The sequence below is a fragment of the Hordeum vulgare genome, chromosome 4H (assembly GCF_904849725.1).
Source record: "Hordeum vulgare subsp. vulgare chromosome 4H, MorexV3_pseudomolecules_assembly, whole genome shotgun sequence".
Classification (NCBI taxonomy): Eukaryota; Viridiplantae; Streptophyta; class Magnoliopsida; order Poales; family Poaceae; genus Hordeum; species Hordeum vulgare.
In genome coordinates, this window is record NC_058521.1 from 223923923 (window position 1) to 223937839 (window position 13917).

The following is a 13917-nucleotide window of genomic DNA, read 5'->3' on the forward strand; positions in this document are numbered from 1 at the left end:
TTACACTATCCCAAGTCCGATCATCACGTGAGTCGAGAGTAGTTTCAGTGGTAAGCATCCCTATGCTAATCATATCAACTATATGATTCATGATCGACCTTTCGGTCTCATGTGTTCCGAGGCCATGTCTGCACATGCTAGGCTTGTCAAGCTTAACCCGAGTGTTCCGCGTGTGCAACTGTTTTGCACCCGTTGTATGTGAACGTTGAGTCTATCACACCCGATCATCACGTGGTGTCTCGAAACGACGAACTGTAGCAACGGTGCACAGTCGGGGAGAACACAATTTCGTCTTGAAATTTTAGTGAGAGATCACCTCATAATGCTACCGTCGTTCTAAGCAAAATAAGGTGCATAAAAGGATTAACATCACATGCAATTCATAAGTGACATGATATGGCCATCATCACGTGCTTCTTGATCTCCATCACCAAAGCACCGGCACGATCTTCTTGTCACCGGCGCCACACCATGATCATCCATCAACGTGTTGCCATCGGGGTTGTCGTGCTACTTATGCTATTACTACTAAAGCTACATCCTAGCAAAATAGTAAACGCATCTGCAAGCACAAATATGTTAGTATAAAGACAACCCTATGGCTCCTGCCGGTTGCCGTACCATCGACATGCAAGTCGATATTTCTATTACAACATGATCATCTCATACATCCAATATATCACATCACATCATTGGCCATATCACATCACAATCATACCCTGCAAAAACAAGTTAGACGTCCTCTAATTTTGTTGTTGCATGTTTTACGTGTGACCAAGGGTATCTAGTAGGATCGCATCTTACTTACGCAAACACCACAACGGAGATATATGAGTTGCTATTTAACCTCATCCAAGGACCTCCTCGGTCAAATCCGATGCAACTAAAGTTGGAGAAACCGTCACTTGCCAGTCATCTTTGAGCAAAGGGGGTTACTCGTAACGATGAAACCAGTCTCTCGTAAGCGTACGAGTAATATCGGTCCAAGCCGCTTCAATCCAACAATACCGCGGAATCAAGAAAAGACTAAGGAGGGCAGCAAAACGCACATCACCGCCCACAAAACCTTTTGTGTTCTACTCGAGAAGACATCTACGCATGAACCTAGCTCTGATACCACTGTTGGGGAACGTCGCATGGCAAACAAAAATTTTCCTACGCGCACGAAGACCTATCATGGTGATGTCCATCTACGAGAGGGGATGAGTGATCTACGTACCCTTGTAGATCGCATAGCAGAAGCGTTAGAGAACGCGGTTGATGTAGTGGAACGTCCTCACGTCCCTCGATCCGCCCCGCGAACAATCCCGCGATCAGTCCCACGATCTAGTACCGAACGGACGGCACCTCCGCGTTCAGCACACGTACAGCTCGACGATGATCTCGGCCTTCTTGATCCAGCAAGAGAGATGGAGAGGTAGAAGAGTTCTCCAACAGCGTGACGGCGCTCCGGAGGTTGGTGATGATCTTGTCTCAGCAGGGCTCCGCCCGAGCTCCGCAGAAAAACGATCTAGAGGAAAAACTATGGAGGTATGTGGTCGGGCAGCCGTGAGAAAGTCGTCTCAAATCTGCCCTAAAAGCCCCATATATATAGGAGGAGGGAGGGGGACCTTGCCTTGGGGTCCAATGGACTCCCAAGGGGTCGTCCGAGCCAAGGGGGGGAGGACTCCCCCCCCAAACCGAGTTGGACTTGGTTTGGTGGGAGGAGTCCCCCTCCCTTCCCACTTCTTCCCTCTTTTTTTTTCTTTTCCTTTGATTTTCTTATCTTGGCGCATAGGCTCCCTTGGGGCTGTCCCACCAGCCCACTAAGGGCTGGTGTGTCCCCCAAAAGCCTATGGGCTTCCCCGGAGTGGGCTGCCCCCCTCCGGTGAACTCCCGGAACCCATTCGTCATTCCCGGTACATTCCCGGTAACTCCGAAAACCTTCCGGTAATCAAATGAGGTCATCCTATATATCAATCTTCGTTTCCGGACCATTCCGGAAACCCTCGTGACGTCCGTGATCTCATCCGGGACTCCGAACAACATTCGGTAACCAACCATATAACTCAAATACGCATAAAACAACGTCGAACCTTAAGTGTGCAGACCCTGCGGGTTCGAGAACTATGTAGACATGACCCGAGAGACTCCTCGGTCAATATCCAATAGCGGGACCTGGATGCCCATATTGGATCCTACATATTCTACGAAGATCTTATCGTTTGAACCTTAGTGCCAAGGATTCGTATAATCCCGTATGTCATTCCCTTTGTCCTTCGGTATGTTACTTGCCCGAGATTCGATCGTCAGTATCCGCATACCTATTTCAATCTCGTTTACCGGCAAGTCTCTTTACTCGTTCCGTAATACAAGATCCCGCAACTTACACTAAGTTACATTGCTTGCAAGGCTTGTGTGTGATGTTGTATTACCGAGTGGGCCCCGAGATACCTCTCCGTCACACGGAGTGACAAATCCCAGTCTTGATCCATACTAACTCAACTAACACCTTCGGAGATACCTGTAGAGCATCTTTATAGTCACCCAGTTACGTTGCGACGTTTGATACACACAAAGCATTCCTCCGGTGTCAGTGAGTTATATGATCTCATGGTCATAGGAATAAATACTTGACACACAGAAAACAGTAGCAACAAAATGACACGATCAACATGCTACGTCTATTAGTTTGGGTCTAGTCCATCACGTGATTCTCCCAATGACGTGATCCAGTTATCAAGCAACAACACCTTGTTCATAATCAGAAGACACTGACTATCATCGATCAACTGGCTAGCCAACTAGAGGCATGCTAGGGATGGTGTTTTGTCTATGTATCCACACATGTAAATGAGTCTTCGTTCAATACAATTATAGCATGGATAATAAACTATTATCTTGATACAGGAATTATAATAATAACTATACATTTATTATTGCCTCTAGGGCATAATTCCAACAGAATGGAGATACCAGCGCCGGCCATGACCGCAAATCGCTCCAAGCTCCACCGGTCGTCCCTGCCGCCCTAGAAGCTCGTTGCCGATCGGATCCGCCCATCCCTCGTCGGATCCGCCCCCTGCCAAGCCCCACGCCAATTCGCCGTCACCGCCGCAATGGAGCCACACCAGCCTGCCATCCGCGGGATCGGGAGGACGACGAGGCACTCGTCCCACGAGCGCTGTCGCGAGGGCCGTGCCGTCCAAGGCCCAGTAGCTCTGCGCCGAGCCGGCCCAGATTTCGCGGACCAGTAGCCGCCCAAAGCCATCCCAGCCATGCTGCACCGCGTTGCTCCAGCCCAGCTGCGGCCCAGCCCGCCATGCCCAAGAGTCGTCCCAGCTCTGCCTCTTCCCCAGCCGACCTGTTAGGCCCGAGGTTAGCATCCCGTCCTACCCAGCACCCCCACGCACATTTTATTATCTCGTGCCCATGTGCACGGTTGTGCTCATCGGAGATTTAGCCCATGTAGTATTTTTTTTCTCCTCTATGATTTTGTAAATTTTTAGGACATTTAATAATTATAGAAAATTGCATGATTTAAAACTGCTAGTAACTAATTAACCGTGCATCGCATGTAAAAACTTTAAATATGTAAAATGCATAGAATTTCGTGTAGATTCATAATATCCTACTTCCACATGTGTTAAAAGTACTGAAACTTGCTGTTTGGATTGTTTTGCATAATTTCATATTAAAATGATTTAATTCATAGAAAAATAACCATACATAGGATTTAAAAAATTTATACATGTACAATGCTTAGAATTTTGTGTGGTTTCACAATATCCAATTCTCACATGTGTTTAAAATGTTCATAATACTGTTTTCATTTAATTTGCACAAATGCCATGATAAAACGGATTGTCTCATAATTAATTAACCATAGCTCCGATTAAAATGTTCCACATATGTAACATGACTAGAAAAATGCGCAGCATGCCATGGTGACATTTGTTTTGCTCTTTAACAACTCTAGAATTATGGTAATGGTAGAACAGTACCAGAATCTTAATTTGCATATGAGCACTTTTCGAAATTGTTATTTGTTGTTCCGACCTCATTTAAACTTGCCTAGAGTTTCATGTTGTTTAATAATATCTTGTTGCATCCATGATCTAACATGTGTGTGGTTGTCATTTGCATACAATTTGCATTCATGGCATATTATCTTGCGTTACTCATATCTTTTAGAGTGTTACTCCGTTTTAGACGATCTATATATATATATATATCGACTAGAAAGACGTGTAGAATCACACAGTACACTTTGTTTTGCTATTTAATAAATATAAAATGTGTTTAGTTCAGATATGGACCAATTTCGAAATTTTATGGGGTAATTTAGGAAATGCTACATGTTGTTTCCGACCTCATTTAAAATGCCTAGATAGTGTAGTTTATTTATGCTTCACCTCTTGCAATGTTTAACAACATTTAACATTGTCATGTACCTAAACGGGAGTAAACTAAGTAATTTAAATGTGGAGTTTCGTCAATATGCAAATCGCTGCATATTGAGCTTCACTTCATGTGTAGTATTCGATTGTTGTGATTTACCATGCCTTGCATAATTAAACCAATCATGAATCATATTTGTTTGCGCACCATGTCATGCATATGTTATTGTGTTTATCGTGTGTTGATTGTTTGTCTCCGGATTGTTTCTTCTCGCTAGAGTTCTGAACTGCTTTGAAGTGTGAGGATTCATTCGACTACGTGGTTCGTATACTTCATAGATTCATTCTTCTTCCAAGCGGGATTACAGGCAAGATGATCATTTCCATAGATGCCACTCCTATCATTGCCATGCTAGTTGTTTCGTTTCTATCGCTATGTCTTGTTGTCAACCACCTATTATGTCAAGCCTCCCAACATTGCTATGAAAAGCCTCTAACTCGTCCACATCCCAGCAAACCTTTGTTTGGCCATGTTACCGCTTGCTCAGGCTTCTTATATACCGCCAACATGGATATTCTTTTGAATATCACAATATTATTGCTATTTAATTTAATGCACATATATACTTGGTAAAAGGTGGAAGGCTTGGCATTCTAGCCCGGTGTTTTGTTCCATATTTGCCGCCCTAGTTACCTGTGTAACAGTGTTATGTTCCAGATTTGAGCGCTCCTAACATGCTTGGGTTTGTTACGGAGAACCCCTTGATTTTTCTTGTGGGATAAAACTCTTTTTGCAAGGCCAAACATTGGAACTATATTTTCCCAACATAATAATACTGAACACCGTTATTAAAACTTAGGGCGTCATGAACCCGAGGAGTAACTCAACATAATACAGGGGGCCAGTGTTGATTGTGTCGGTCCCAAACAGAGCGACTTGCGGGCTACCCGGGGTAACTCCGGGGATTTCTATTCGGCCATCGTACGTAGTTCTCATCTGATTGTGGCCTGAGAACGATATACATGGCTCCTATTGGGGTCGTCGGCATGTCAAGCAGCCTTACTGGATTTGTTTTAACTTTCTCGAACGTCTTGTGCATGGGATTTCGAGGATACTTTGGGCTATCTTGAGGTTGAGGTTTTCCATCAGAATTTTCGTGGAGGCTACAGGCTTTCAGTGGTCGAGTTTATTCCATGCAGCTTGTGGTAGTTTGTGAATGACTAGTTGGAGCACCCCTGCAGGGTAAGTCTTTTTTAGGGTGATGACCCACAAGTATATGGGGTTAATCATAGTCCTTCAGATAAGTAAGAGTGTCGAAGCCAACAAGGAGCGGATGGAAATGACAAGTGGTTTTTAGCAAGGTAATTTATGCAAGCAGTGAAATAGTGGTAACAACTTGTTTTATAACAAGATAATTGTAACAAGTGACAAGTAGCAATAGTAACAATAGGTGCAGCAAGGTATCCCAATCCTTTTCTAGCAAAGGATAGACCAAACATATTCTTATAATAGGCAAAGCGTTCTTGAGGGCACACGGGAATTTCATCTAGTCACTCTCATCATGTTGTGTTAATTCGCGTTCGCTATTTTGATAATCCGATATGTGGGTGGACCGGTGCTTGGGTGCTCTTTTTACTTAAACAAACCTCCCACTTATGATTAAACCTCCTGCAAGCATCCACAACTAGAGAAAACTATTAAGAATAAATTCTGACCATAGAATTAAACATAGGGATCCAAATGAGCCCCTTACGAAGTAGTTCATAGACTAGGGTTTAAATTTATGTCACTCTCGCAACCCACCCTCTAATTACTACTCCACAATTCATTCCCTTAGGCCCAAACATGGTGAAGTATTATGTAGTCGATGTTCACATAAGATCACTAAGGGCATCACAACATTCATATCATCAAAATATCAAACGAATATCAAGTTCACAAGTGATTTCTCCCATGGCCTCAAGAACAAAAGTAACCACTCACAAGTGATAAAGATGTTCATGATTAGATAGGTATTAAATATCATAATGGATCTGAACATATGATCTTCCACAAAATAAACTATAAAGGGTCAACTACAAGATGTAATCAACACTACTAGTCAAACCCGAGGTACCAATCTGAGGTTCCCGTACAAGATAGAGTACAAGAGATGAACTAGCATTTTGAGAGGAGATGGTGCTGATGAAGATGTTGATTCAAATTGGCATCCCCAAGATAAGAGGGTTTTTGGTGATGACGATGGCCTCGATTCCCCTTCCGGGAGGGAAGTTCCTTCTTAAGAATCGCTCCGCCGGAGGGCAAAAGTGCTCGTGCCCAGGTTCCGCCTCAAGATGGCGGCGCTTCGTCTCGAAAGTCCTCCACCTAATTTTTCAGGGTAAAAAGGATGTTATACCAGAAGATGATCGCTAGAGGTGGGCTAGGGAGCCCACTAGATATCAGGTCGCACCAAGGGGGTTGGCGAGCCCTAGTGTCTAGTGTACGCCTAGTAGCCACGCTCCAGTACTTCTTCACTCAAGTATTTTTTATTTATTATAAAATAAGTATCCATAAATTTTCAGCCCAAGTGGAGATGTAGAGAATAGGTATTTCTGGCGTCACTTTTTCAGGTCCATTATTCCATTTGCCGACATTCTCCCACCTGAAGTAAACCTTGCATATTATGAGAGAAAAGGCATTAAAATTACTCCACCAAGTGGCAAAATGCATAAAATCACTATAAATAACAGTAACAAAACATGATGCACAATGGACATATCACCTCCCCCAAGCTTAGACCTCGCTTGTCCTCAAGCGAAAGCCGATAACGAAAATAATGACCACATGCTTTGAGAGAGCAGTGTCGATAAAAACAAAATACGGACATAGCAGCATCATGCTCATTATTATAACAACGAATAAAACTTTATAAAATACTTCATCACAACATTTTCATCATATAGGCTTCGTATAAACAAGTATCAACTCATCACAACATTGAAGTATGAAGCATAAATTCTATTGAAAACTAACAAACTATATTCTTAGTTAACTTTGCAACACAATTCACCATATTTTAGGAAGGGCCACATATAGGAGATTTTCAGAAAGTCTGCATACTCAACCATCATTTAGCCTTCTATGATTGCTGACATGTAGTCAACGCATACATATGAGAAAAAGGTTTCAACCAGACACATAGAAAGACACATGCTTATAGTGTTGCCTCCCAACGTCTTCACCTCAAGGGTGATCTCAACAATAATAACTCATGACCACCCACATTTAGCTAGATATGTATGTGTAGATGTTTCCCCACCACATGATGCTTGCATAAGGGAAGATAAACGAAGTAGAGGAAAATACTTTGACTCTTGCACAAAAGTAAATATGTAAAGGTAAAAGATAGGCCCTTCGGAGAGGGAAGCACAGGATGTCATGCCCCTTTTAGTTGTATGCTAAATCTCTTAATGCAAAGGAATATTATGTTATATTTCCTCTTTTGATGGCAACCTTTATTATGCAGTCCGTCACTTTTACTATCGCCATCACAAGTTTGTACAACTCTTTATTTCCCTTAAAATAATGATCAAACATGTTCAGGAGCAATTTTTATTGCTTTGTGCACCGATAACATATATACTTGGTAAAAGGTGGAAGGCTTGGCATTCTAGCCCGGTGTTTTGTTCCATATTTGCCGCCCTAGTTACTTCTATAACAGTGTTATGTTCCAGATTTGAGCGCTCCTAACAACCTTGGGTTTGTTATGGGGACCCCCTTTGATTTTTCTTGTGGGATAACTCTTTTTGCAAGGCCCAACATTGGAACTATATTTTCCCAACATAATAATTCTGAACACCGTTATAAAACATAGGGCGTCATGAACCCGAGGAGTAATTCAACATAATACAGGGGGCCAGTGTTGATCGTGTTTGTCCCAAACAGAGCCACTTGCGGGGCTACCCTAGGTAACTTTGGGGATTTCTATTCGGCCATTGTACGTAGTTCTCATCTGATTGTGCCCCGAGAATGAGATACATGGCTCCTATTGGGATCGTAGGCATGTCGAGCGGCCTTACTGGATTTGTTTTTACTTTCTCGAATGTCATTTGCATGAGATTTCGAGGATACTTTGGGCTATCTCGAGGTTAAAGTTTTCCATCAGAATTTTCGTGGAGGCTACATGCTATCGGTGGTTGAGTTTATTCCATGCATCTTGTGGTAGTTTTTGATGGACTAGTTGGAGCACCCCTGCAGGGTTAAGTCTTTTTGAGGGTGATGACCCACAAGTATAGGGGGTGAATCATAGTCCTTCAGATAAGTAAGAGTGTCGAAGCCAACAAGGAGCGGATGGAAATGACAAGCGGTTTTCAGCAAGGTAATTTATGGAAGCAGTGAAATAGTGGTAACAGCTTGTTTTATAGCAAGATAATTGTAAAAAGTGATAAGTAGCAATAGTAACAATAGGTGCAGCAAGGTATCCCAATCCTTTTCTAGCAAAGGATAGACCAAACAAATTCTTATAATAGGCAAAGCGTTCTTGAGGGCACACGGGAATTTCATCTAGTCACTCTCATCATGTTGTGTTAATTCGCGTTCGCTATTTTGATAATTCGATATGTGTGTGGACCGGTGCTTGGGTGTTGTTTTTACTTGAAAAAACCTCCCACTTATGATTAAACCTCCTGCAAGCATCCGCAACTAGAGAAATGTATTAAGAATAAATTCTGACCATAGAATTAAACATAGGGATCCAAATGAGCCCCTTACGAAGTAGTTCACAGACTAGGGTTTAAGTTTATGTCACTCTCGCAACCCACCCTCTAATTACTACTCCACAATTCATTCCCTTAGGCCCAAACATGGTGAAGTGTTATGTAGTCGACATTCACATAAGACCACTAAGGGAATTACAACATTCATATCATCAAAATATCGAACGAATATCAACTTCACAAGTTATTTCTCCCATGGCCTCAAGAACAAAAGCAACTACTCACAAGTGATAAAGATGTTCATGATTAGATAGGTATTAAATATCATTATGGATTTGAACATATGATCTTCCACAAAATAAACTATAATGGGTCAACTACAAGATGTAATGAACACTACTAGTCACACCCGAGGTACCAATCCGAGGTTCCGGTACATGATAGAGTACAAGAGATGAACTAGGGTTTTGAGAGGAGATGGTGCTGATGAAGATGTTGATTCAAATTGGCATGCCCAAGATAAGAGGGTTTTTGGTGATGACGATGGCCTCGATTCCCCTTCCGGGAGGGAAGTTTCTTCTTCAGAATCGCTCCGCCGGAGGGAAAAAGTGCTCGTGCCCAGGTTCCGCCTCGAGGTGGCGGCGCTTCGTCTCAAAAGTCCTCCACCTAATTTTCCAGGGTAAAAAGGATGTTATACCAGAAGATGATCGCTTGAGGTGGGCTAGGGGGCCCACTAGACATCAGGTCGCGCCAAGGGGGTTGGCGAGCCCTAGTGTCTAGTGTACGCCTAGTAGCCACCCTCCGATACTTCTTCACTCGAGTATTTTTGTATTTATTATAAAATAAGTATCCATTAATTCTCAGCCCAATTGGATATAAAAAATAGGTATTTCTGACGTCACTTTTTCAGGTCCATTATTCCATTTGCCGACATTCTCCCACCTGAAGTAAACCTTGCATATTATGAGAGAAAAGGCATTAAAATTACTCCACCAAGTGGAAAAATCCATAGGTAGGTATGGTGGACTCTTGAAACATGGATTTGGGTTTAGGGTTTTGGATGCACAAGTAGTATCTCTACTTAGTGCAGAGTTTTGGCTAGCATAGGTATTGGGCCAGAACCACATGTTAGAGGATTTATAACAATATAAGTTCTATGTGAATGTGAAATAGCATAAATCATTCTTGTCTTCCTTGTCCAATGTCAACAGTTTGGCATATTATAACTAATGGGGGCTTAGAATCATAAAAGATGTCCAGGATAGTGTATTTGCATGTAAATCTTTTCTTCCCTTATTAATTCTTTCATGTGTTGCATCACCGACCAATGCTATGTTTATCAACCTTCAACAAATTTTACGACTTATAATTTTCTTTATGGGATGTCACTACTTACTATAAGATTGTCATATGATCTTTTTCACTATTTTCCTTTATTTTGATTGCAGCAAGATGGTAAAGAAGCAAAACTCAAACTAAACTTCATTATATGACTCTCAATCGATTACATAGATAGATAGATCACGAAACTAGCACTCAAAAGAAAAGGATCGAACTAAATTTTTATTTGACTAAATTTTGTAATAGCTAAAGATCAAACTAAGATGGATAAAGATAAATAAGAGCGATGGTGATACAATACTGGGGCACCTCCCCGAAGCTTGGCATAAGCCAGGTGGAGTGGCCATACATGTGTACTCAAGTCTCCTTCTTTGGTGGTGAAGATAGAGGTGGTGGTGTAGATGACGAAGTAGTGCCACAGTGTAATCTCACGAGGTTCTCTAGATGTTGAATAATGCTCTGGAGGTTGATTATTTGGCCCTTTAACAAAATATCTTCATGAGTAAGATATTTATTCTGAACACGGATTGTTTCGAAGGCTCTAAAGGCTCTGATTTCAATAGGGTGAGATGCTCATAGTAGGGTTGGAGGTAATCTTCTTCTTCCTCTTTTTTTGGTGGCATGGCCTGTCCTTCTTCTGGAGCTTGACCCCCTTCACTTCCTTGCCCTTTTTCTCCTTGGTAGCTCCCACTAGTTCATCCTCCTTTAGTTCCATCTTCATCAGCCAAGCATCTTCTTCTACATCGTTGGAGGAGGGAGAAGACATGATGCCCGACTTGATAGTTGTGACAAAAAACAACATGAAACAAGAATAGATGATTTCTCCATGGTACTGGGGCAAATCATCAGGAGATGTATATAGGGAATTTCTATACATGTTCCACCAAAAAACAGAGTCAGGAAGGTGCCCGAGGGGCTCACTAGACATCAGGATGCGCGAAGGGGCCTGACACACCTTGGTGTCTAGTGGACACCTGGGTTGCTTTCCCGTGTGTTTCTCACTTTCCTAATTTTTCTCATATTCCAAAACTGACGGAGATATTTTTGTGGATTTTTCTAAGTCTGTTCTCTTACTGTATCACATACCTCTTCCTTTTAAGGGTTCTGGAGTGTTGTGGAAGGTCCCTCTAATGTGGTCCTACGGTGTCATGGTTTGGATAATATTTGTTTCAACATCAATTGGTGTACCTCAAATATAGTTATTTATTCTTTGTCCATTGACCACCTTCGGGTTAGTGCCTTCGGGATTGTTAATCTTAATAGCTCTAGAACGAAAAACTTCTTCGATTATATAGTGTCCTTGCCATTCGGAGAGAACCTTTCCTAAAAGAAATCTAAGATGAGAATTGTAGAATAGAACATATTCACCAACTTTGAATTATCGCTTTTGGATTCTTTTGTCATGCCATCTTATAAGTTTTTCTTTGAATAGTTTGGCATTTCCATAGGATTGGGTTCTCCATTCATCTAATGAGCTAATATCAAACAACATCTTTTCACAAGAAAGTTTTAAATCATAGTGGAGTTCTATAGTTGCCCAATAAGCTTTATGTTCTAGCTCAAGAGGTAAATGGCATGCTTTCCGATAAACCATTTTGTAAGGAGACATACCCATAGGATTTTTATAAGCTATTTTGTAGGCCCACAAAGCATCATCTAATTTCTTAGACCAATTCTTTTGGGACATCACAGTCTTTCGCAATAGTCGTTTTATTTATCTACTAGTTAATTCTACTTGACCACTAGATTGAGGATGATAGGGAGATGCAATATTATGGTTAACATCATATCTAGCAAGCAACTTACAAAAAGCACAATGACTAAAGTGTGAACCCCCATCAGTCATTAAGTATCTAGGGACTCCAAAATGTGGGAAAATAACTTCCTTAAGCATTTTAATAGAGTTTTTATGATCATCAATATTGGTTGGAATAGCTTTGACCCATTTAGTGACATAATTAACAGCATCCAAAATATGTGTATACTCATTAGAGGAAGGAAAAGGTCCCATATATTAAAATCCCCAAACATTAAATGGTTCAATAACAAGTGAATAATTCATATGCATTTCCTGACGTCTACTAATGTTACCAATTCTTTGAAATTCATCACACGAGAGGACAAACTTACGAGCATCTTTGAAAATAAGTAGGCCAATAAAATCAGACTCTAATACCTTGTGTGCAGTTCTATCTCCCGCATGGTGTCGTCCATAGGCCTCGTAGTGACACTTCATAAGGATTTTTTTCCTACTCATGCTTAGGTATACTACGTCTAATAATACCATCTACTCCCTCTTTAGAAATATGTGGGTCATCCCAAAAGTAATGTCATAAATCAAAGATCTAAAGAATTTTTTTTCTTTTTTTGATAGGTGAAATGAGGTGGTATTTATTTAGCTACAATGTAATTAGCATAATCATCAAACCACGGTGTATTATGAGAAACATTGACCAGAGCTAGTTGTTCATCATGAAAACTATCATCAATAGGTAGTGGGTCATCAAGAACATTTTCTATCCTAGACAAGTTATCGGCTACAAGGTTCTCAGCTCCTTTCCTATCAATGATATCCAAATCAAATTCTTGTAGCAAGAGAACCCACCTAATAAGTCTAGGCTTAACATCTTTATTTTCCATAAAATATTAAATAGAAGAATGGTCAGTGTGAACAATTACTTTAGGATCAACAATGTAAGATATGAATTTATCACAAGAAAATACAACTGCTAAGAATTATTTTTCAGTGGTAGCATAATTTCTATGTGCACTGTATAGGGTTTTACTAGCATAATTGATAACATTTAATTTCTTAACAACTCTTTGTCCTAGAACAACACCAACAACATAATCACTAGCATCACACATAATTTCAAAAGGCAAGTTCCAATCACGTGGTTGAACAATAGGTGCAGAAGTTAAGGCTTTCTTAAGTGTTTCAAAGGCTTCTACACATTCGTCATCAAAAGCAAAAGCAACAACCTTTTGTAATAAATTGGTATGTCACCTAGAAATTTTAGGGAACTCTTTAGTAAACCTCCTATAGAAACCAGCATGGCCAAGGAAACTACGGATACCTTTAATATCCTTCGGACATGGCAGCTTCTAGATTTCATCAACTTTAGCCTTATCCACCTCAATACCTCATTCGAAAATTTTAAGACCCAAGACAATACCTTCATTTACCTTAAAGTGGCACTTCTCCCAATTCAAGACAAGGTTAGTTTTCTCAACAATCTTTTCACAAAATTAAGCCAATATAGCAGTCATACATCTTTGAAAGGAAGGAGGTGCATTGCATTATCCAAAAGGCATACGTCCATAAGCATAGGTTCCAATAGCACAAGTAAGGTTGTTTTCTCTTGATCAGGTTGTGACATAGGTATTTGAGAGAAATGAGAATAACCATCAAGAAAGCAAAAATGTGTGTGCTTCGATAACCTTGCTCGCATTTGGTCTATGAAAGGTAAAGGATAATGATATTTTCTAGTAGTTTTGTTTA